Source organism: Vanessa cardui, chromosome 22 (assembly GCF_905220365.1).
Source record: "Vanessa cardui chromosome 22, ilVanCard2.1, whole genome shotgun sequence".
NCBI lineage: Eukaryota > Metazoa > Arthropoda > Insecta > Lepidoptera > Nymphalidae > Vanessa > Vanessa cardui.
Genome location: NC_061144.1, coordinates 6,396,571 through 6,423,177, shown reverse-complemented (window position 1 = coordinate 6,423,177; position 26,607 = coordinate 6,396,571). Strand labels below are relative to the sequence as shown.

The following is a 26,607-nucleotide window of genomic DNA, read 5'->3' as shown; positions in this document are numbered from 1 at the left end:
ATTATTTTTATAACATTTAAGTGCATATTTTTGTTTGAAGTCTCTTTACTTTTTGTTAAAATTTTTATTTATTTATTAGATTTTGATATTTCCCTCGCTAGAGAGCTCCAATAATAACCGCGTCCGATTGCTGTTATTTAGCAGCAAAGTGCTACGAAAGTTAGCCAATATATGTGGTAAAAAATAAATGACAAAAAAATGTTATTGTGGGTTATAACTAACAGATAGACACATACCATAGCGGGGGTTTTTTGTAGACATTTTTGAGGTGTACAATTCTGTAGTACATTATTTTGATCTATCTCATAGTATTCAGCCAGCAATATATGCTCAAAAATGTGTCTATTTACGACATCACGTTAGAAATCTCTAAAATTATCAGTGTTTACCCGACTGTCAATAAAACAGTGTATTGTTATCAAGTTCATGAATGTATTGTATGTTTTTTTTTAACTTAAATATATAAACATATAAATATGAGACAACCTCACATACATTACTCTGATCCCAATGTAAGTAGCTGAAGCACTTGTGTTATGGAAATCAGAAGTAACGATGGTACCACAAACACCCAGACCCAAGACAACATAGAAAACTAATGATGATCTACATCGACTAGGCCGGGAATCGAACCCGGGACCTCAGAGTGGCGTACCCATGAAAACCGGTGTACACACCACTCGACCATGGAGGTCGTCAAAGTTGTTCACGTATTATATATACAAAACCATACCCTTCAGATCACTCACTCATACTATGCAGTGATAACAAATAGGTACAATATACACAATTTTTAATCCTTAGGAAATACAAACCGCTATGTCCCTGCGTTTTAAAACTGTAATATCGTCGAAAATATTCATTTAAATTACATGCTGTAAGGGGTAATATTGATCTATATTAAATGCAAAATTTAATAAAGTACCTGATTGGATAAGGATTTATGCTATATTGCTTAAAATCGCTTCGAAAATAAACCATTTTTCTCATAAAAATAAAATATAAAAAAATGTTTACTGTGGGTTATCTTTAAGAGATAGGCATATACCATCGGGGACTTTTTTGTAGACATTTATGTGGTGTACAATTCTGTAGTACATTATTTTGATCTATCTAGTAGGGTTCAGCCATCGTTTACGATGTAAGCGCAAAAAAATTATAAATTTACTACATCAACTAACTATATTGTCCGTGTATTATATATACAAAATCATTCTTTTTAAATCACTCTATCTATTAAAAAAAACCTCATTAAAATCCGTTGCATAGTTTTAAAGATTTAAGCATAGACAGGAAAAGGTAGTCAGCGAGAATCAATTTTGTTTTATGCTATGTAGTGCTAACAAATAGGTACCATGTACACAGTTTTCACTCATTAGGAAATACAAACCGCTATGTCCCTGCGTTTTAAAACTATAATATCGTCGAAAATATTCATTTAAATTACATGCTGTAAGGGGTAATATTGATCTATATTAAATGCAAAATTTAATAAAGTACCTGATTGGATAAGGATTTATGCTATATTGCTTAAAATCGCTTCGAAAATAAACCATTTTTCTCATAAAAATAAAATATAAAAAAATGTTTACTGTGGGTTATCTTTAAGAGATAGGCATATACCATCGGGGACTTTTTTGTAGACATTTATGTGGTGTACAATTCTGTAGTACATTATTTTGATCTATCTAGTAGGGTTCAGACAGCGTTTACAATGTAAGCGCAAAAAAATTAAAAAATTACGACATCACATGAGAAAATTTAAAAATTATCAATGTTATTTAACTATATTGTTTATGTATTATATATAAAAACCTTCCTTTCGAACCACTCTACTTATTAATAAAAACCGCATCAAAATCCGTTGCGTAGTTTTAAAGATTAAATCGTACAAAGGGACATAGGGACAGAAAAAGTGACTTTGTTTTATACTATGTAAAGATAAGAATTGAAATATTAACATAATATTTTATGAGTTAGTAGATCGCAAAATTACTTTTGCACAAATTCACATTAGCCGATAAAGATAAAGACTTCAGACTTCAGAAAGAGAAGATCTTATTCCACTGCGAGATTGCGAGAGATACACGTCGCAGAATTTCACGCAACTTCTCGTTCTCGTTTCCTTGACATATTTTTCTTAACCACAGAGCGTAGGAGCATTTATAAACACTGTTTGCTCATATTTATATTACTCGATTCCTATGTCGTGCTTTATTTATATATTTCTCGTTCGTCTTATATCTTAATCTAATTTTAATCGAACCTTAATGAGAATTAGTTTATAACCCTTTGTCTATTAAAAAATATTTCCTATAGCATAAGTGCAGGAGAAACTTATGATACAACTGATTGAAGTGATGAAGGCCACCTATGTACATCTGCAATACCGTAAAGTTTGCAGGTGTGTTGCTGGCCTTTAAGAAATGAGTACCTAAGCTACTTCCTTGAAGGTTACCGAGCCATATCAGTTCGGAAAGCTGATTCCAAAGAGTGATAAAATCTAATTTTAAAAATAAAGAACGAAAATCAACCAGCCATGAAAACAATCTCATTTAAAATCAACATGAATTCCAAACATACATTCGTAACAGCGTTATCCCAGGCCCAATCAGAAAACGCCGCAAACCGCAGCTGTAAAACCAAAAATCGGATTAAATTCCATAGGGCCCTAAAAAAGTCGAAGTCATGACAAAAGTAATTAGAAATGTTAGTTTCAGCCGAGAGAGGCACGTTCGCTCATTAATATGCTAATACCGTACCGGGCATCGAATACCAAATTGTTAACGAAAAGAACCCGAGAACGAAAAAGGCTACATTCTCTAATCCATATAATGACTGGGTTAATTAATTTTGTGGTTTCATCCTTGTATCTTATTTTTTCGGATTTAAAGGGATTGATATACGCTTTAATGGGAAATGCGGTTTAGATATATATGGTCTGTTCCGAATGAATAACTCCGGTTTCGAGTTCAAAATTAAACAACGTCTTTTATTTTATTTTTTAAATTAAATTTTATTTCAATTAAATGATTTTGTTTTATTAAATTCATTTGGCATTGGAATATGTGAATATTGAAATAGGTTTGCAAGTTGAGAATTTGTGATTATAATTATTCTCATGCTCGTTGATGAATAAAAATTTTATACGGTAACCTATACCTACCTGATGAAACTCTACCATATATATATATATATATTGTATATACACTAACCCGCTTGGTACGAATCCTTACCTAAAGAAACCACGGTAGCTCAATAGTGAAACGCAAAGGGACTGTTCCTTTACTTTTAGTTAATTTTCAATCCATTAATTAGAATCACTACAGTATATCAATAAAATGTATATGTCGTAACTTAATTACAAATAACATTGTTCATTGGAGTGTTAATTTGTTTTTAATAATTGATGGTTAAATTCGATTATTCAATGAAATAAAAAAGGCTCAATGCAGTATTCTTGCATCGAAATGAAAGCTCTTTTTTAAAACGTATTAAATAAAATATGAGTTGCAATTTTATTGGTTGTAGATTTCGTTTCTTTCAATAATAAAAATTTATATTTTAATTTATTACTTGAATCGTGTAAAGTCATTATGCGCTTTACATATGAAACGGATTTGCGTGTGGCTCAAAGTGATAAAAATCCACAATTATTCTATTTTATTTAATACCCTAAGAGCCGAGATGGCCCATTGGTTAGAACACGTGCATTTTAACCGATGATTTCGAGTTCAAACCCAGGCAAGCACCACTATATGTATGTTCTTAATTTGTGCTTATTATTCATATCGTGCTCGGCGGTGAAGCAAAACATCGTGAGGAAACCTGCATGTGTCTAATTTCATTGAAATTCTGCCACATGTGCATTCCACCAACCCGCATTGGAACAGCGTGGTGGAATATGTTCCAAGCCCTCTCCTTAACTTGAGAATGTTCCATTAGCCCAGCAGTGGGAAATTTAAAGGCTGTTACTTGACTTTCTTTTTTTAATATTCTACGAAGGCTGGACAGATATCAAAATTATTATTGTTTAACTCGTGTCTACCTGTAACTTGCCTGCATATGCATTGAATAGTGTCAAATGTCAGGAATCACATGACCTAATTCTGTATCTAAGATGTTAGATATTATGATGTTATGTTGAGAAGTATAGTTGTTACTTATAGTTTTAAATAAAACCCGTGTAACATACCACGTGATTCCCTTGATATAATATGACGTTTTGTTTACGGATCATTATGAGATCTCTATTCATTTTTGTAACTACTAGGGTAACCATCATTTTAAAACAATCTGGATACGGAGCTTATAGTTTTTAGAACACCTATATAAATTTCCGAAACGCTCTCCTTTTCAAGTCACACTGGACCGTTTTATAACATAATAAAAAATGATTTTAAGACTTATGCGAAAAAATTTGCCGAACAAAACCGCGGACAACCAAGTCGATATATAAAACTCCGCTTGCAAAATCAACACACATTTTTACGACACGATAATAATTAACTTCATAAAATACATGTATCAGAGCCACATCAAGTTGACGTCACGTTTCCCAATTACGAGTAAAGTGTAATAAAAGGATATCGTTCGATTTTCACATAAAAATTTAAATAAAATGTGCATTATCGTCCGCTGCGATCAGCTATTCGATGCTTCGTATATATTTTTCAGAACAAATGACAATCGCTTTACGCTGAATGAATAATACAGTCGAAGTTATTAATTCGAATTTCAAATCAATTAAATTGCTTTTGTTCTTTACATTTTATTGTTTTATTTAGTTTAAGTTTTCAATCAAAACCGCTTACAAAAGTATGATAATTTCTTCTTAATGGGTTCTTATTAACAACAGAGACGATTCATTTAACTATAATTAATATGGCAGGTTGTCGAATGGCTGACTTGATGATAAATACCCAAACACTTTGGCACTCTAAGAAAAATTAAATATCCCTTACAAGGTCAGACTGTTATCAAAAATATACAGATCAAAAATCAAATGTACTTTGTAATTATACTGTCTCGCTCTTACTCATATCAAAACACAACAAAATACTAATTGTTTTTTTTACGTTATACTATACATAATTTTTTTAATGGTGCACGTTGATAATTTGTTACCACCACCTCTAGATTACAGTACTTGTGCCTGTAGTCACACTGGCTCACTCACCCCTCAAACCGAAACACAATAATACTGAGTACTGTTGTTTGACAGTAGAGTATCTACTAAGTGGGTGTTACCTACTCACACGGGCCAAAGCCCTACCACCAAATAAATGTCATATAGACAAGTAGTATTTACCCAGGCGGATTTTCACAAACTAAAGTCAATAAAATTATTTTTCCATATTACGCATGTGTATATCACATATGAATATAATGTTGTCTTAAATTTTCGCGATTATTACACATTTAAATAAAACTAATTATAACGGATGAATCGCGTATATTAATTATTTTTAAACATCCCGACGTTTCGAGCACTTTGCAGTGTTCGTGGTCACGGGTAGACTAAGATGACATTTGTCTAATTGAAGAACAAAGGAAATATTATTAACAACTACCGCCAACGATTTCTCAATTGATATCTTGAGTAACGTTCCGGTTGCACGCAGAAGGCACTAACTGTATCTTTAGGTCTTGCAGTCTGTTGGATTTGGGATTTTAAATTTTTAATAAGTGGATCCCAGGTGTTAGAAAGTCTCCAACCATCTTCTCTATTGAAGTTCGGATGTTTTTGAATTTCAATAGCCTCGCGTATCATTCTAGGAATGAATCTGTGTTCTCTAGCGAGGATCTGTGGTTTATCAAATCGGATAAAATGGTTAGGTTTATCCAGAGCATGTTCACAGACTGCAGACTTAGAAGAACGCCTATTTTTGACATCTCCTATATGTTCCTTGACCCTGGTACCGATGCTTCTCTTTGTTTGGCCTATGTAAGATAAACCACACTCACATTCGAGTTTATATACTCCTGCAGTTTGTAAAGGGATATTACTCTTGATAGGTCTCAAGAACTGGCTCACTTTCTTATGAGGCTTGTAAACGGTTTTAATCGAAGCTCGCTTCAAGATGTTGCCAATCCTGTCTGTAACTCCTTTCACATATGGTAGAAATGCAGGTTGTCGCTCAACTGTGGGTGGCTTGATACGGCTTCTGCGATGCTGGCGAGGCACGGGCAGCTTGTTCTGGTGGAGTGCAAGCTTGACCTGACGTAGCTCGTCCTCTAGGTGTTCAGCATCGCAGAGATGGTGGGCTCTCTGAAACAAAGATTTGCCAACGGTAGCTAACTGACTAGGGTGGTGGTGCGAGTCACCATTGAGGTATTTGTTTGTGTGTGTGGGTTTCCTATAAACTGTGTGACTTAATGTATTATCAGGATTCTTGATAATAAGGATGTCAAGGAAAGCTAAAGAATTATTTGCCTCTAATTCCATAGTAAATTGAATGTTCTTATTTATAGAATTAAGATGTACTAAAAATGCAGATGTCAGATCACTAGGTAATATTGTGAAAGTGTCATCTACGTACCGTTTATAAAACCTAGGTGTTATTGGTCCGGAGCGAAGAGCCCTCTCCTCCAGGTCTTCCATGAATAAATCGGCGACCACAGGGGATACTGGAGAACCCATGGCTACCCCGTCGACTTGTACATAGACTTCATCATTCCACAATAAATAACCTGATGTGAGGCAGTGATGTAACAGCTCTGCATATTCAATAGGCATGTTGTGTGTCTGTAGCTTCCTCTTAACAATTTCGATGCAGTCTTGTATAGGTAAGCATGTAAACAATGACTGGACATCAAAACTAACCATTGTCTCGTTGTTGGTTAATTTAAGGTCTTTGATTTCACCAACAAACTGGTAAGAATCCTTGATAATACATTAAGTCACACAGTTTATAGGAAACCCACACACACAAACAAATACCTCAATGGTGACTCGCACCACCACCCTAGTCAGTTAGCTACCGTTGGCAAATCTTTGTTTCAGAGAGCCCACCATCTCTGCGATGCTGAACACCTAGAGGACGAGCTACGTCAGGTCAAGCTTGCACTCCACCAGAACAAGCTGCCCGTGCCTCGCCAGCATCGCAGAAGCCGTATCAAGCCACCCACAGTTGAGCGACAACCTGCATTTCTACCATATGTGAAAGGAGTTACAGACAGGATTGGCAACATCTTGAAGCGAGCTTCGATTAAAACCGTTTACAAGCCTCATAAGAAAGTGAGCCAGTTCTTGAGACCTATCAAGAGTAATATCCCTTTACAAACTGCAGGAGTATATAAACTCGAATGTGAGTGTGGTTTATCTTACATAGGCCAAACAAAGAGAAGCATCGGTACCAGGGTCAAGGAACATATAGGAGATGTCAAAAATAGGCGTTCTTCTAAGTCTGCAGTCTGTGAACATGCTCTGGATAAACCTAACCATTTTATCCGATTTGATAAACCACAGATCCTCGCTAGAGAACACAGATTCATTCCTAGAATGATACGCGAGGCTATTGAAATTCAAAAACATCCGAACTTCAATAGAGAAGATGGTTGGAGACTTTCTAACACCTGGGATCCACTTATTAAAAATTTAAAATCCCAAATCCAACAGACTGCAAGACCTAAAGATACAGTTAGTGCCTTCTGCGTGCAACCGGAACGTTACTCAAGATATCAATTGAGAAATCGTTGGCGGTAGTTGTTAATAATATTTCCTTTGTTCTTCAATTAGACAAATGTCATCTTAGTCTACCCGTGACCACGAACACTGCAAAGTGCTCGAAACGTCGGGATGTTTAAAAATAATTAATATACGCGATTCATCCGTTATAATTAGTTTTATTTAAACATATGAATATTATATCCCTTAGACCAGCTGTTACACAGGCTATCTCACCCTTCAAAATGGACTACAATAATTCTAAGTGTAGCTATTTTGGTATACAATATGAAATTAATCACGTGCCCACCAAACACATTTGTAAAAGACCTACCCGTGAATACATGTTTCACATTATATCATATACTAGCGAACTGTTCGGTTTCGCACGGGTGCAAAACTGCTACTAAATATACTACATAATTTGTTTATTTACGACATCACATTACAAATTTCTAAAATTATCAGTTTTATTTTTCTATGTTGTCCATTTATTATACAAAAACCTTTATCTGGAATCACTTAAATCCATTAAAAAAACCGCATCAAAATCAGTTGCGTAGTTTTAAAGATATAAGCATACATAGGGACAGAGAAAACGACTTTGTTTTATACTATGTAGTATGTAGTAATGATGAACACTTAAAATTATTCTTCGATAACGTTCCCGCAATTTTCCAGTAATCCCTGTAAATTATTAGTTTTTAATACCGTTTAAGCGAACCAATAACGCGGTGACCCGTCTTAAACCGTATCAGCGTACGGATTAAACTTCAAATTATCAGATTAACAGACGTTTTTAAAATAAAACTTTTTTCGTGTATATGAAAAATTTAAAATTAATGATATTTGGTTTTTACCGAAAAATATATTCTACAAACAATTAAGCACGCGGATTTTCACCGGGTTTGAATCTGTAACTTCAGATAAGATTCACGCGTTCTTAACAACTGGACCATCTCGCTTTACACTGGCTGTAATATCTTTCTTTCTATATTCTTTGAAATATCCCTTTTTTCGCTGTCATGTGTTCTACGTCACACTAACATCGCCTGTATATACTATAAAAAAATCCTAATTAAACTATTCGACGCTTCGATATACAGGGTTATTGGTAATTCAACGTACATCCGCTAGAAAGTGATAGGGGTGACTATTTGCAATAAATTTAACCCCCATACATGTGCAATATGCATGATCCAAAAGAGAAGCATTTTCGAGTTAGACATTTTTAAAATTTAACTTCTAAAATTTGTTTAGAAAAAAATATCAATAAAAAACTATGTTTTTCTTCTGATTTAAAAAAACGAATAAACACTGGACATTTGTCAATATTTAAATAATCATTATCAACCCAAATTTAAAAATGGGAGCCGGGAAACTATATTATTTCAACATTTTCTTAATTTTTTGAAACTTGTTCTGCAGATTATTTAAAAAAATAACCGTTTTCTCAGCTTTCCAAAAATGTATAAAACGAGGAATTTATTTCAAAGCAGCCGAAATAAAATAACCAGAAAGGACGCTGGTCGGAATTCGTATTCGAACATAAACGAATTTGTACTAAATGTCGCTCTTTAAAATTCCCACAAAATTGATTAAAAGTAATATCCAATGTAAAAAATCTTACTTAATCACTTAACTTACTTACTTAATACAAGTTTAAAATAAAATTTAAATACGTAAACAGTTCAATAGCTAAGTCATAAGTAAGACATTTTATAATATAGCCTAATTAATCCTCTCTAAAAAACTAAAACTCTCTACAACAGAGTACAGTACACAGCATGTTCTACATTGCATCATGCAGGATTCTATCCTTATCATTATCCTCACGAGATCCCTTCAAGGATAACTTCAAGAATCATTGCACATATGAGCGCAGACAGGGGCTTCTAATATCTATTAAAAGAGCTTAGATATTTCATCTGAATAAATTAATATTTCTTCTAGCATTTACTTGAAGCTCCATTCATGTTATTTTTAGTCAGCATATATTCATATGCCATTATATATAAAAACTCAAGGTCGTAAGTTACTTTAGCATCTATGATATAATCTAGATGAGATGGCCAAATAGTCAGAATGCGTGCAACTTAACCGATGATTGCGAGTTCAAACCCAGGCAAGAACCGCTAAATATTCATGAGCTTAATTTGTGTTCATCGTGATGAAGCCTGCATGTCTCTAATTTCATAGAAATTCTGTCACATGTGTATTACACCAACCCGCACAGGAACAGCGTGGCGGAATATGTTCCAAACCTTCTCCTCAAGGGGAGAAGAGTTTAGCCCAGCAGTGGAAAAATCACACTGTTGTTGCCGTTGTACTTCTGGTATATCTCAACAGGTTTAGGCACTATATATATATATATATATATATATATATATATATATATATATATATATATATATATATGTGCTTAATTTTTGTTTATAATTCATCTCGTGCTCGGCGGTGAAGGAAAACTTCGCGAGGAAACCAGCATGTGTCTAATTCCATGAAAATTCTGCCACATATGCATTCCACCACAAATGCGGGCTGCCTTTGAAACGGCGTTGTGGAATATGTTCCAAACCCTCTCCTTAATGGAAGAGGAGGCCTTATCTCAGCAGTGGGAAATTTACAGACTGTTATTTTACTTTACTTTACTTTACTAGCATATAAGTATAGGTTGCACTATCAGTGCCTCATTATATATTGTATTGCAGTCAGTCGCGCGATATAACAGGATCCCAAGATCATGTATTCAACTCTAGATCGGCCCGATAAAACATTAACAGTCCAAATTTTTGAACTTGAAACGCTTTTCCTCGAATTATAAGAGTGACAGTGAATTGATTCCGCGTGTGCCTGAACACTTGTGTTGAACACACAATATAATACGACTGACACAGTTGGCTAATTTCCGCTATGATTGGCCAAAAGGATCAAACGACGAATCAAAATATTTGTGCACATTATATTCAAAGCAAGGTAATTAATTTCATAACGTTTTACAATTTCGAAAAGTATCAAATTGTATTGCAAATAATTAAAAAAATCGAAGGGTAGTATGCTTATAATTTGTAACTTGATACTTTGTATTAAAAATATTAAAAAATAGTCCCAATCTCGAATGGTCCAAAGAGATAACTATGAATTAATGTTAATAGGATTTTTTTCCATCGTAGTGGACTTCGTGGGTCGCCAAACAATAAATATAAAACGATTCAACTCCACCCATTTCTAGTTTAAAATAGACAATTGCTAGCTTTTTTAAAACTTTTTAACTCTAAATTCAACTACATTTTTTTTTTATTGTCTTTAGAATTTTAGTATTATGAGCCGATATGGGCCATTGGTTAGAACGCGTGCACCTTAGCCGATGATTGCGGGTTCAAACCCAACTGAATATTCATGTGCTTAATTTGTGATTATAATTCATCTCGTGCCCGGCGGTCAAGGAAAACTTCGTGAGGAAACCTGCATGTATGTAAATTCATAAAAGTTCTGCCGCATGTGCATTCCGCCAACACCGAGCAGCGTGGTGGAATATGTTCCAAACCTTCTCCAAAGGGAAAGGAGACCTTAGCCCAGCAGTGGAAAATTTTGCAGGCTGTTATTGTTTTTGTTGTATAATCTGACGCTTATATTGAACTAGTTACGGCATTTTTCGTAGTTTCTTCTATAATCTTCTAATCATAATTACGACATTGAAATAAAACATAATTTATGTAATATGCTCTTTAAAAAGTATGATAATAGAGTATTTTAAGAAGGTATGTATCAAAAGGGGATTCATTCATACAATAAAGGACATACAAGAAATACCTGAACAAAAAATTACTCTTAAAAGAAAATGATTCGTATAATTTTTCTTCCATTTTACTCGGAGCCCTGTTATAAATCTCGCTCGTATTAGCCGTGGAAAACTGACGCCGGTATTGTGATCACATTTTAACCGACTTCGCTGTAAGTGTTATATTTCATTTTTTTCCGTCTGAGAATTGTAATTATTGTATTTATTCGGATTTAGGATAAATCTTTCAATGCATACATTAACATCCTGAAATTTTCCCACCGCTGGGCTAACCATATTCCACCACTATGCTTCAGTGTGGGTTGCCGAGATACAAAAATAATATTATAAATAATATCATAAAATTCCGCAGACATTTTTAACTTTGCCGTTCAGTGAATTCAAATCGTTTGTAAAAAAAAATACATTTTTAGAAAAAGCATATTATTCGATACAAGATTTTATAGATGATAAAAAAGCGTGGAGCTAATACCTGTTGACTTCCAAGCAGGATATATTAATTTAAATAATTGTATTTAACTAGCATGACTTTGTATTTCTTAAATGTTAAAAAAGAGTAACTACTGAGTTTCTTGCCGGTTCTTCTCTGTAAAATCTACTTTCCGAACCGATGGTAGATTCACTTAATTGTAAAATGACAATTCAAAAGTGCTTTTAAAAGCCTACTTGAATAAAGTTTATTTTGATTTGATTTGATTTGACAAATGTGGAAGAATTTAGATAAAATTAGACACGTGCAGTTTTCCTCACGATGTTTTCCTTCACCGCCGAACACGACATGAATTATAAACAAATTAAGCACATGAATTAATTAATTTATATTATAGAGAAAAAAATATTTAGAGAAAATCATCCGTCTAAATAAAAAGTATATGTATTGTAGTGTAAAAATTATTTAGTCAATGCTCGATATGTACTACCAACTTTTCAATTATTCTAACTCCAAGCAGCGATACTCTTTGTTGTGTTCCGGTTTGACGGGTTTGAGAGCCAGTACTACTATAAGTATGAGGGTACATCTTTTCTACTTGGTGGTAGGGCTTTGTGCAAGCCTGTCTGGGTAGGTACCACCCACTCACCAGTTATTCTACCGCCAAATAACACACACGGGACATAACATCTTAGTTCCCAAGGTTGGTGACACATTGACGATGTAAGGAATAGTCAATATTTCTTACAGCTTCATTGTCTATGGGTGATGGTGACCACTTACCATCAGGTGGCCCATATGCTCGTCCGACAACCTATACCATAAAAAAGGTCCCAAGGTAGTGGTCGTGGTTGGTGGCTCATCATCGATGCAAGCAGTGGTTCAAATACCTTACGGCAACAATGTCTATGGATGGTGCTACGTACCATCAGATGACGTTTGTCCGTTCGGTGTAGTGTATAATGAGTAGGTGGTACACAGCGCCTTTGACGATGAAACACTCTCAAAACTACAAGGTATAGGAATGTGAAATTAGAAAAAAACCGCAGGAAAAGATTTTTTCAAAAAATCATCAATGATTTTACACTTTATAAAAAACTTAGCAACATCAAGTTAGGACGGATAGTTAGTTTTAATATAATTATAAGATAAGTGTCCAATCGATTTTATGAATTATATTTTTTAGTTTACTATTTTTTAACTAGATGGCGCTAGTAGTACATTGAATCACGCTATCGTTTGGTTTGGTCAAAGGTATGTAGTCTTAGTATGGAAAATAAATATACACCTATACGTTCCGGGAAGTGTGTTTCATTTTAGCATGCATATCACTATCCCTGGCTTTGTAGACTCATCAACAATAAGCTAGGCTGCCCGCTTCGCTAAGTATAGTACCGAAATATATTTAAAGCTATTGAGATTATTTATAAAATAATCAATAAAATATAAAAATAAGTCTTTTGATGAATTTTGCTTCATTCAAAGAAAAAATAGTTTTTTAATAAAAATCCTTTCAGTCTTGAAGTGGCCTTCGCATACTAATTAGTGTTTAATAGTTATGATTCCTTCTATGTGTGTGGCATACTCGAGAGTTATTATTCACTCAAATCTGGTAGGTACTTTTAAAGGCACACACTCACACACACAAACTATTTTATCATCGTCATTATCTTGATCAGCCTGAATTATTCCCCTGCCAGGCGTAGGCCTTCCCTAAGGCGAACCACTGAGCCATATCTTCGGCCCCTCCCATCCACGTTCTACCGCCTACCTTCCATACATAATCGCTCCATCGTGCTACAAGGCGTCGTACAGTATATTTTAATTACATTTTTAAAAGCCATGTGTTAAGGATATCAACAAAGCATATATGTGTGGTATTTTTTTAATTTACAATTACAACATGAAAAGGAAGTGTCTTGATGTGGTTTGAACGAATTTATTAAATACCAGACACAATGTAAAAAGGATCGAAATGATTCGATCATTGCCAACCGACCCTTTTATTCTACTAAAAGTAAATTTTAATTATATTTTATTTGGTAAATATCTTCATTATATAAGAACATTTAATTATATATTCTGTATAATTTTTAATTAAAATTGTTTGCTTTATTTTATATTTAACATTAAAATATTTAACTGAAACCGATTTTAAGAGGTGATTTTTATAAAAATTTGTGACAAAATTCAAGGTATAAGAATATATTTTAGTTGATATGTTCATTAAAAAAAATAGTAATTTTTTGCTTGCTTATTTATTTCCTTAAGTGTTGTATTTTAATAAGAATTAGACGTCATGCTTTCCTTATAAACTGTTTTGTTAGTTTTAAAGTTAAAAATAATAGTTATTTTGTGATACATATGTCGAGAATTATTTCCAGTTATTCATCGGTAATCATTTACGATAAGTAATATATTTGTAAAACGTAATGTGACGTCAGATTTATCGTATCCTATGAATAGGGAATGTTTCTATCAACTAAATATTATATGAAATAATTCTAAGAAATATAACTTGGAAAATGAAATATTACTTTCTTTAGATTTGCAAGTCATGCAAGGACAATTACATTAGTTGATGTATTATATGGGTCAAGGAATGAAATTGTTATTAAGAATATTATAGAAATCATATTTTGTGATTCATACGAAATCGCTTTTATTTATGATACATATATGATTTATACAGCTTAGGCTGAATTAACAAACGATTCAAATATTCGTGTCGTATTCCAAATTCGAGTCGAGATGGCCCAGTGGCCAGAACGCGTGCATCCTAACCGATGATTGCGGGTTCAAACCCAGGCAAGGACCGCTGAATATTCATGTGCTTAATTTATGTTTATAATTCATCTCGTGCTCGGCAGTGAAGGAAAACATCGGGAGGAAAGGCATGTGTGTAATTTCATAGAAATTTTGCCAAATGTGTATTCCCCCAACTCGCATTGGAACAGCGTGGTGGAATATGCTCTACACCTTCTCCTCAAAGGGAGAGGAGGCCTAAGCCCAGCAGTGGGAAATGAACAGGCTGTTGTTGTTTTTGTATTGTATTCTTCTAGTGGTAAGCCAGTGGGAACTTAATCTTATGGGTGACTGGTATACATATATGGTGACTTTATACCTCTTGCAAAGTGACGATGAAACAGTTGACATTCACCAAAGTTATAGAACTGGAGCAGTTTTGTTTTAAATATTAATTGGTCTTATGGATGTCACATTTTATGATTATCGATTTAATTGAAATAAAGAAGTAATAATTTCTTCGGTGACTAAATATTTTGTAGACAAAGGTTTGATTAGCTATTAATTAGTCGATTCGTAGAATTATTTCGAAAATTTTCGCCCAATTTGTTTTGAACAACCTTTCAGACCGGTCGAAAAATTATCATAATTAAACTTAATAAAGGGAGATTAATTACTCTCTACGGTCGTATTGCTTGGCATATTCATTACCCTGGCATATTTTTATAATATTGCTTAATTACAATATTCTTGTCGAGCCGAGCTAACGTATTGGTTAGAGCGCGTTAATGTTAAACAGGAATGCGGGTTCAAACCCAGCTAATTTGTGATTTTAATTTATCTTAAGTTTGAAAAGAAAAACATCGTTAAGAAATTATCATGAGTCTGATCCGCATGTACACCAACTCGCATTGGAACAGCGTGGTGGAGTAGGTTTATACTCAAACGGGAAAGAAGGCTTTAGTTCAGAGGTAGGACATTAAAAGGCAGGTAACTTTACTCTAGTCTCTAATACAAGGAAAATACATTTTAAAAGCTGTTTAAAATCTATGAAAAGAAAATTTAATCAATTTGTTATTCCGTGACTCCGTTTAGGTTACTTGTTACTGAATAGACTAAGTTCTTTTGTTCTATTCAATGTTGACTTAAGCCGAGCTCTATTAGAATTCAATTATGCTTTAAACAAACGAACTAATAAACTGTTGTTATTCTTTTCAAACGATATCGACACACCAGCCGATAAAACAGAAATCTTGTCTGAAGATAATTCAATTTCGGACAAACCGCTAACTTTTCAAATACATTCCTATATAAAGTATTCCCGGTGAAGGAAATCATTCAATACGATTCACGCTTTCAATGAATTATGCTATCTTAGCTCATTAATGTTTAGCTGCAGAATTTGTGAGTTAGCTATACCGTTGGCCTCTGCAAAGGTTACCACTTTAGTTAGACATAGTCTTTGTATAAAATCACATTCAATGTAAATAGGTTTGTCTGTAACAAAGTTTAAAAGGGATAGACCACTACTTGGAAATGCTCTATCAATAAAACCATCGAGAAACTAAGTTCATAGCCACTTGTTTCCTTTGAATTTCGCTCATTTTGCTTTGAGTATAAAGATCGTATTAATATAGAGATCGCTTGAAATCAATACGTATGTTAATTGCGAAATATTTTGAATGAGTAACAATTGATTTCGTTTTATATGAATTCGGACCCGACAATATACCATTCATGTGTTCGTCAGCATTGCCTACTAAAGTTTTAATATGTCATACTTTTTTTTTTAATATAACGTCAGTTAAAGATAGTAATGGTAATGTCTTTAACATAGATGGTTATTTACGCTTCGGTTTTTAAGTCAACCAAGTGAAAACGGTATTAATTCGGATTTAAATTGAATTTTGTTGTACTAACTGGACTTAATTTATTTTATATTAGACGAAAAGAGTCCATAATATTATTTAAACATACACTAAATATACTGACCACCACTGAAGATTCATGTGCTTGATTTGTGTTATGGTTCATCTTGTGCTCGGCGGTGAAGGAAAACATCGTGAGGAAACCCGCATGTGTCTTATATCATATTTCATATAAATTCTGCCACATGTGTTTTCCATCCAATGCAGGTTGCATTAGTCATGGTGGAATATGTTTCAAAACTTATCCTCAAAGAGAGGGAGACCTTAGATCAGCAGAAGGAAATTTACAAGCTGTTGTTGATATAAGATCTAACTTTTACGATAATAACAGTCGTTTTATCAGAAACAAATTGTAACATTTATTAAGAGACACAATTTTTTTCCCAAAAATTTGCATTAAACGCGTAACCGTAACTTGGAACCTCCACGAGTAATCGTAGTGTAACCAATTTTCCATACTCTGCCCAAAAATCATATTTTAATATAATCTACGTATTACAATATTCAAACGATGTGTCTAAACGCAAATAAAAACTATTAAAATAATTTGATACCATCGACTTCTAAGTAAAAATAGAAATGCTCAAATCACTTACTAGAAATAAAATTCTCCTTTCAACAAAGTAGACAACTTTTTCACAAACTCCTCGCCGTTATGAATAAGAACCGCTGCATTATCGAAATTCGTCTTTCTCCTCTCTTTCCAACTACGGAATATGCAAGGCATTTGAATATTTATGAAAATCAGTTATTGTAGAACAAAAAAAAATCTTGGATTTCATTTTCTTGATTATTTTTTTTAATTCACTGAAGTTTTCATATTTTGTTTATTTTATATATATATCGTCGTTACCACCGTCTTTAAACATTGGCGCCGTCCGAAATCTAAACCTTAGTAACTTAGACGTCGTGCTTATAATTCGACGACCTCCGTTGGCGAGTATTGTGTACGCCGGTGTTCGTGGGTACGCCACCCCGAGGTCCCGTTTTCGATTCCAGATCGAGTCGATGTAGAAAAAAGTTCATTAGTTTTCTACATTGCCTTAGATCTCGATGTTTGTGGAACTCTTCGTTAGTTCTGATTTTCCATTACACAAGTGCTTTAGCTACTTATATTGGGATCAGACTAACGTATTTGATGTTGGAACCAGTTGAGGCAATCAATTCCGGTTAGCATTTTAATTGGTATAGCTTTATGTGTAAGTATCGATATCGTCAGATATTCTACCGCGAAACAGCAATACTTATATTAATATTATGTTTTGGTTTGAAGAGGGAGTGAGTAAGTGCAGGCACCTCATTAACACGTTATATGTACCTTACATATCTTTCATAGATAATTATCGAAATGTAAGGAATTGAATATATCTTAAAGTGGTAGTATCTATGTAGTGTCCGCTTACCACCGGTGTCATTTTCATGGCGAGTTCATATTAAATAATGATATAAAAATCAACAGTATATATATCCTATCACTTTGAAGAGAAGGTTAGAAGTATGAATATTGGTGAAAACACGTGTAGCAGAAATTCGTTGAAGTTAGAAACATGCTGGTACCCTCACGATGTTTTCCTTCCCATTGGAGCACGAGATGAATTATAAAATAAAATGAATTATAAACAGTAAGCACATGAAAATTTAGTGGTGCTTACCTAAGTTTGATCCGGCAATTATTGGTTAAGATGTATTCGTTTGAACCGCTGGGCGATCTCGGCTCGGTAGTATACGAATATTTTTAAGCACAATTTCAAAAGGCATATTTAGTTAGAATTTGATTATTGGAATGAAACGTGGTAACTGAAATTAAACATTTATTTTATTTTAAAATGTTCATGTTTAACGAAACCTGCGTCAAAGTAATATTGAAAAAAGGGTTTCATTTGTTAATTTGTTTATTTTTTCCATATTCACGTAAAATCTAATTAACTGATTGATATGGAATTTTCGTGTTATGAACTACTGACTCAGGACTAACATAATATACAATAACATAGCGTTAGTTTACGTGTTTTTCTTTACACTATATTTCCATTTAATTTTTTAATATCTTTTTTTAGTTTTGGCATGATCATAGGCATCCCAAAAAATGTTGAAAAACAGCGAGAGCATATTTGGTCTTAGTGTATCATTATTTATAGATACTAATATTAAGAATATTGAATAAATGAAAATTGACTTTCATAATTTGCATAGTGTTTCAATATTAAACATGAAATTGATTAAGAGCATGTAAAAAAAACCGTGGATTACAAACAACTATTCTCTATTTTTATTGTAATATATTTAGTAACATCATATTATTAAATGAAATATCATACAAAACTCTTTAAATTAAACAGTTGAATTTTTAAAATAAATAAAAGTCAAATATATTCGTTATATAGCCCCAGAATTAGATCAGAGAAACCAAAACCAAAAAAATTGCTATTTTAATAATTAAATCACTAATATCGCATAATATCGAAACTTACGAAATAATATTTATAGTATGATAATATGATTTTGATTGCAAATTAAATGATCCCAATTTTCTATCTGCCAGTACTTCTCAGGCCTTTCAGACTGGGCGATTGATTTGATCATTATAGACACTAATCTCAGCTCAGATAAGCTGAGATGGCCCAGTGGTTAGAACGCGTGCATCTTAACCGATGATTGCGGGTTCAATCCCAGGCAAGCACCACTTATATATGTGCTTAATTTGTGTTTATAATTCATCTCGTGCTTGGCGGTGAAGGAAAACATCGTGAGGAAACCTGCCTGTGTCTAATTTCACCGAAATTCTGCCACATGTGCATTCCACCAACCCGCATTAGAACAGCGTGGTGGAATATGTTCCAAACCCTCTCCTTAATGGAAGAGGAGGCCTTATCTCAGCAGTGGGAAATGTACAGGCTGTTACTTTACTTTTAGACACTAATACAGAAGCTTCATGTATTACTATGTTTAATCACAGTGAAAAGGTTAACACGGAAAAACCAAATCATACAAAGCGAAAAGATTGAAGATACAAGATAGAACTTATGCAAACTGATTCCATTGCTGATAAATTCGCATCGTGAGACACATTTTCCCTCTGTCACTATTTTTCTCGTATTTATTCTGTGATTTTGTTGCCTACTTTTATCTCATACCAGCTCTACTGACGCGCAAATTCGTATAAATGTATTGTTAGTAAAATAAATGATTACTGCGTCATTTAAATGTTTCGTAAAATAAGTACTTAGTGAGTTTTTAATTCAACGTAATTAATAACTTGGTTAGTAAAATTATTAAATTATCGTAATCCAAATATCATATCAGAATGTTTATTTTTCCATTGGAACAGCGTGGTGGAATATTTTCCAAATACTTCTCCTCAAGGGGAGAGGAGGCCTTACTCATGTTTATTTTATAAATCTGTGCCTTTTAGAATCTTCTCTTTGATTTTTATTGATTGATCCTTTCATGCTGTATATATATAGCTGTAATAATTTTATGTAAAAAAAAAGAAAATATACTAATGCATTACATATGACATTACTGATTTTTTTTATGATATAGGTTGGCGGACGAGCATATGGGCCACCTGATGGTAAGTGGTCACCATCACCCATAGACAATGACGCTGTAAGAAATATTAACTATTCCTTACATCGTCAATGTGCCACCAACCTTGGGAAGTAAGATGTTATGTGCCTTGTGCCTGCAGTTACACTGGCTCACTCACCCTTCAAATCGGAACACAACAATACTGAGTACTGTTATTTGGCGATAGAATAACTGATGAGTGGGTGGTACCTACCCAGACGGGCTTGCACAAAGCTCTACCACCAAGTATATATGATAAACCACCATCAAAATTAAAGAACAAAACATGCGCTTTGTAAGAGCGAGGCCAAATTCCATGCAATTACATTAGTACGCCAATTAGCTTATTCTGTATCTGCATTGCTATTCCGGAATTCACTTCGTGTCTCACTAGTTTATTGAAAATCAACATCCGATAACTCGAATAATTATTACAGTCAATATTATATATCAAACAAATTCCTCAATTATGTTTTGTGGTTCGAATGTGTTCTTACAGGAAAGGTATACTGTAGTTGAATTGTACATTGATTGGCAAGCGCCGCAATCAATGGTTGAGAGTTTTTGTATCACAAATCCTCTGCAATTAGTAATATCTATTATATAACATAGTACCAAGAATAATTATCTTTATCACAACATAGTATAAAACAAAGTCGCTTTCTCTGTCCCTATGTCCCTTTATATGCTTATATCTTTAAAACTACGCACCGGATTATGATGCGGTTTTTTGTAATAGACAGAGAGATTCGAGATGAAGGTTTTTGTATTTAATAAATGAACAATATAGTAAAGAAACGCTGATAATTTTAAAAGTTAGTAATGTGAAGTCATAAATAAACAAACTCTATAGTATATTTAGGATCAGTATTGTACCCAAGCGAAGCCGGGGCGGATCGCCAGTTAACATTATAAATGCAAAAGTAACTGTTTGTTAACTTTTCACTATTAAACTGCTGAATCGATTGTGTTGAAATTTCGTATGGAGATTTTTTTTTTAATTTTAATTTAATTTATTGACTAAAAACGTTTTTTGTTACAAACGATTAGAATACAAATAGACATTCCACTTAAACCTGTATGGTTTCTGTGTGGAAGCCGAGTTCTTATACTAAGATTTAACTATTAATTAATGCTAGTACCTACTACTTACAATACTACAATTTTATATTTTCTTAAAAACTTCAGTATTGACAAAGGACGTATTTTAGTTCTCAGTACAGAATTCATACCTTAAGGATGTATGAAAGGGGATGAAAAATTGTATGACGAATCACTGAATTGAGTAATCAATTAAAATCATTTTAATTAAATTTTTCGTCAACTTAAATAGTGCTTGAATATATTGTCCATCTCATGTGTTATCAAGTTTTATGTATTTTGCGCATATATTTACGACTTCTGTTACTACAAAATAAACAACAAAAAAAAATGGATGTTACGCATATTTTAGGTCGTTTATATAAACGGGTTTGTGTGTCTAAATGTAAGTGTAGCAAGTGCTCGACTATATCTCATATCACGTTGAAGTCTGAATGTTACTATACCGCGTACCTCAGAGAATACGTCAAATTGTCAGTCCTTATTATTGTTACACCTGAAACTCTTTACCAAGTTTAAACTTAGTGGAATATTTATTCTAAGCCAGTGTGTAAATAGGTCATCCGTATGAAAGGATAATAATCATTTTATGCAAAAAATATTGTTCTCTGTGGTGATAAAAATATACATAGTATGAATATAAATGTTTTGACATATGTGTATGTGTGCATTTGTTCGTGAGATTTTATCTAAACTAAAATAAAATAATAATACTTTTATCATCAACGGATATATAGATAGGAAAACATCTGTTCCGGTTTCTCAAATCGGTTATTAACAATCAGTTACACATACATACTTTTTCATAAAAGAGGTGCTTAAATTGGAACTAATTATATTTTATATTATAGAACAACGCTATAATAATATTTAATAAAACCGTCATAAAAATTGCGGATCTTGGTTTTTTTTATGTAATAGGTTGGCGGACGAGCAAATGAGCCACCTGATGGTAAGTGGTCACAATGACGCTGTAAGAAACATTAACTATACCTTACATCGTCAATGCGCCACCAACCTTGGGAACTAAGATGCTATGTCCCTTGTGCCTGTAGTTACACTGGCTCCCCTACCCTTCAAACCGGAACACAACAATACTGCGTATTATTGTTTAGTACACACTGTATTTAACAAACTACAACTTTGTTTAACTATAACAACTTTTATGACTACAAATATCATTAATACAAACTAATCATGAATTAATAAAATTGCTGAAAATATAAGTTATAATATATTTACTGATTAAGATCGACTTTTACTACTTTGAATATATTTGATCGAATATAATAATCAGTGTTATTACTTTGTAAACAATTATTATTTTTTAATTATCGTACATTGTTAAATATAACAAGGCATTTGCATAACTGGTGGACCAGTTACGCAAATGCCTCCTCTAAAATTGAGGGAATATTTTGACACCACATTATTACATCACGCCATAGTTCAGATTGATGGCAACACTTCACTCACTTCTTAGTATTATATTTTCTTTCTCTACCGAGCATGAGATACACGTGATCATTCAATAGCTCTAGAACGGACTTGGAGACGTAATATTCCTTTTAAATCAATGTATTCACTGCACCATTTCCTCTTCTAACTTCTAAAAATTTACAGAGTAATCTAAATTGGTACATTTTCAAAGGTAGTGCTTGTAATGTATTGTCAATTTATCGAGAGAGGCAGCTACTGGCATATATACGTTTCCGGTTTCAAGTTTCAAAGAAAACAAAAGGTCACTCCATTCAGTGATTGTGTTCTCTTAAACGAATTTTGGTAAAAATAAATATAAATTTTATAATCGATTTTGAATTTCTTTCGTGGCCGATCTAACATATTATTATGCAATATATATTATTTTTTTATTGAAACAAAATTATTTATAATTTTTAATTAACTTGAAATTAATCGTTATTAAAATTGCTACAACTTAACATAAATATTATTCATTGTCATTATTTTCATTACGATAAGCTTTCACTTCATTATTGTTTATAAACAATAATAACATATAAAACATTTTGAAGTATCATTATTTAATAATAAAGAAACTAAATTCCTCTGGATTACATAAGAAGTCTCTTTTTAGTCTTAAAATTTTTAGTATTCTTTAGTGCAGTCGCTAAGCATATTAATGTAGCAGCGACGTAGCGGTGTTGCTACGCGAACTACGCTCACGTAGCATTGCACAATTCGTAGACGTTTCTTTGAAACTGAGTAGAAAAAGGTTTTACTAATGCCACTTTGAGATAAGTGTTGAATGAAATTAATTATATAGCAAGCATTTTATATTTTTCTTTTATTTCATTAATTAATAAAATAATTATTTCATATAATTGATTCCTTAAATTGTATTAATAATAAAATGTACAGAAAAAAATAGAGATGGATAATATTTTTTAAAAACTCACCTCCATGCCAACATTCATTATTAATTTAAATGAAATGAATTTGAAATTAAAATAATATAAACATTGGAACATATTTAATTTTCAACAAAGACAAAATTACGTTACACGATTCTTATCTTCGTATTATGTAGTGTATATTTTTTCTACATAAGATAAGACTTATAATAAATAATAGGTGTATATATAATTATAAACAAATAACAACAATAATCCATTCAAAAATAATCATTAACGTTTTTTTTATTATTTTAATATTTTGCGACTTCAAAATCTCCCGTGAAATAAATTGGGAGTATTGAATATTTTTTGACAGCTAAAGTAAAACTTAATCAATGTGTAATATTTTCGTTTCAAACGTTTATTCACCAGTTATTAATAAATTACTCACCGGAATCACATCCTTCAATCTATAATATCACATTAACTCTCACATCACATACATTTTTCAGTAACAGATATATCGAAAGCGTTTTCTATGTAAATAATCCACGATAACGAAACAATTAAAAGTACATTCACGTATTCCTTATCGGAGTAGCAGACACAGCCTCGATGTAACACGTCCGAACTCTACGACGACCGACGTCAAACTGAGTCTGTCAGCTAAAGCGTTTCGGTTCTTGCATTCATGTATTCTTTATGCGCTCGATTTACTTTTTTTTTTAATTGCTAGTTTGATAAGGCTGTAATAATACAGCTTAAGAATGATGAAGGTGGAAGTACGATACGTGCATGCACACTAGTTACGGATACTATAACAACAAAATGTTATCAAATATATACGTTATGTATAATGTAAATATTTTGACTTATATTAAAAGGTCTATTGCACTATTTTTTTTTTATTTAATGACTTGTAGACTGCTTAGGTGTCTTGTTAGCTTTAGCTGATACTGTTGTAAAATATGTTGAATCGTTAATCGTTCTTATACACGGATTCCCTCATATGAAATATAATAGTTCTTTTGTACTTCGCAAGTTAGACGATTTTTAAGGCTTCTTTCTACGAGTGATTGAATTACAAGTTTCTTTTTATAAGCAACTTTTAAAACCGACTTTTTTATTTCTCGAAGTGCTTTCAGATTTTTTTTGTTATATAATATAAAATGTTAATAAAAATGTTTTTCTGTAAAACATAATGATGAAATAATTTCCGCTGGTTTAGTTGGCCGGTACATCTCAGATAGGATTTTCTTTTCCAAACCGGAATTTAAAAACTACCAGTGTTTAATTTGAAAATCAATAAATGAGTATAGTGCTACTATATTAAATAATGGAATTTGATTTGAATTAAATGGCGTTAAATATCAATATTATGACTAGGTCCCTCTTTATTATTAAAGTTATTAATTTCGGGATATTTACCATGTTCTTTATTTATGTTCGGTGGAGCAGTCTCTTGAACAAGACATTCGTAGATAATGTGAAAATATCGAGCTCCACTGAACTAAAATAAAAAAACATGTCAAATATCCCGAAATTAATAACTTTAATAATAAAAATATCCATGTTATTTTAAAATCTTATATAGATCCCTCTTTATATTTTTAATATATTTTTTGAGTTAATGGCGAACTGTGGTATTAGGAATGATTGCTATTTTTAATTGGTAAGGCTTTGTTCTAGATCGTATGGATAGGATCACCTAATTATCGGATACTCTACCGCCAAAAAATAGTACACAGTAATGTTGTGTTCTGGCTAAAGGGCTAAGCTAAGAGCCAGTGTAAATATTGGCACGAGGAAGAAAAAATTTTAGTTTCCAATGTTAGTGGTGCATTGGTGCTGTAAGGAATAGTTGGCATTTCCTACATCGCCATTAGGTAGCCCATATACAGGGCACATCCGTGAAACCTATACCATAATAGAAATTAATACTGATAATAATAGGCAGTAGTGACCACTTCAAATCGAAAGTACCTTTAAAAAAAAAGGTTGATTCTAAAAAAGGTCGAGCATCTTCTTTAAGACCATATTGCAACTTATTCAAACATTCAAAAACGTTTATTTCATGCATTCTGTGTTAACACCCGTTGGCCCAACTACTATGTTTAAATTGACTACATCCTTACTCGGGCTGAAATTTTCAGCTGCGGACAGCGGAAAATTCGCCAGTTTTTCGGAAGAGTCGCTTATTATATGTGTTTATTCAAGAGAAACAAAATGACGAAACTTGAGTCAACAAGTTAAGTATTTTTAAACTATATATTTACTATACAAAACTTTTGAGGAATCTGTTTAATGTCTAATTAACCAATTAGTTATTTACTGTTGATGAGCCGTCTGAAATGAAATATTTTATTTCACGACGACCTCAGTGATCGAGTAGTATGTACACCGGTTTTCATGGGTACGCCAATCCTGGTTTCGATTCCGAGTCGATGTAGAAAATGTCCATTAATTTTCTATATTGTCTTGGGTCTGGGTGTTTATGATAGCGTCGTTACATCTGATTTTCCATAACACAAGTGCTTTAGCTCATATATTTGGAATCAGAGTAATGTATGATATGTTGTCCAATATTTATTTATATATGTACATATCAGAAGCATGGCATATGACTCGCTTTCATTCATTATATATTTTATCCATTATTTTTGTACCTTATCTGGTTCGTGTAATAAAATGTTAATGTATAGCAATTTTAACTTTATAGGGAACGATAAACAGCAATCCAACAATGTTAAGCCTCTTAAATGAATAAGTAGGCTTTTAATTGCGACTCTTATTACGCGTCAACATATCATTATGAATGGCATTAACAGCTGAAACGGAAATAACTTATCTACAGTCGATGATTTTACAAAAAATACGTATTTTATGATTACCAATACGAAATATACAGAAGACTAAACATCGGAAATATTGAATATTGGGCTTTCTTATTGATTTTATATATATAGCACCTATAAATAAAACATCGCGGATTTGTATGTTGGACGATT

General features: G+C 32.8%; 1 protein-coding gene across 1 annotated transcript in view; it reads right to left on the bottom strand.

Annotated features, from left to right (window-relative positions):
• LOC124539435 overlaps positions 1-24,230 on the bottom strand; it is a 191,221-nt gene extending 166,991 nt beyond the window's left edge. The window contains exon 1 of the mRNA XM_047116833.1: positions 24,051-24,230. The gene's annotated coding sequence lies outside the window, so the exon portion shown is untranslated. The remainder of the gene's footprint in view (positions 1-24,050) is intronic.
• Between the last annotated feature and the right edge of the window lie 2,377 nt (positions 24,231-26,607).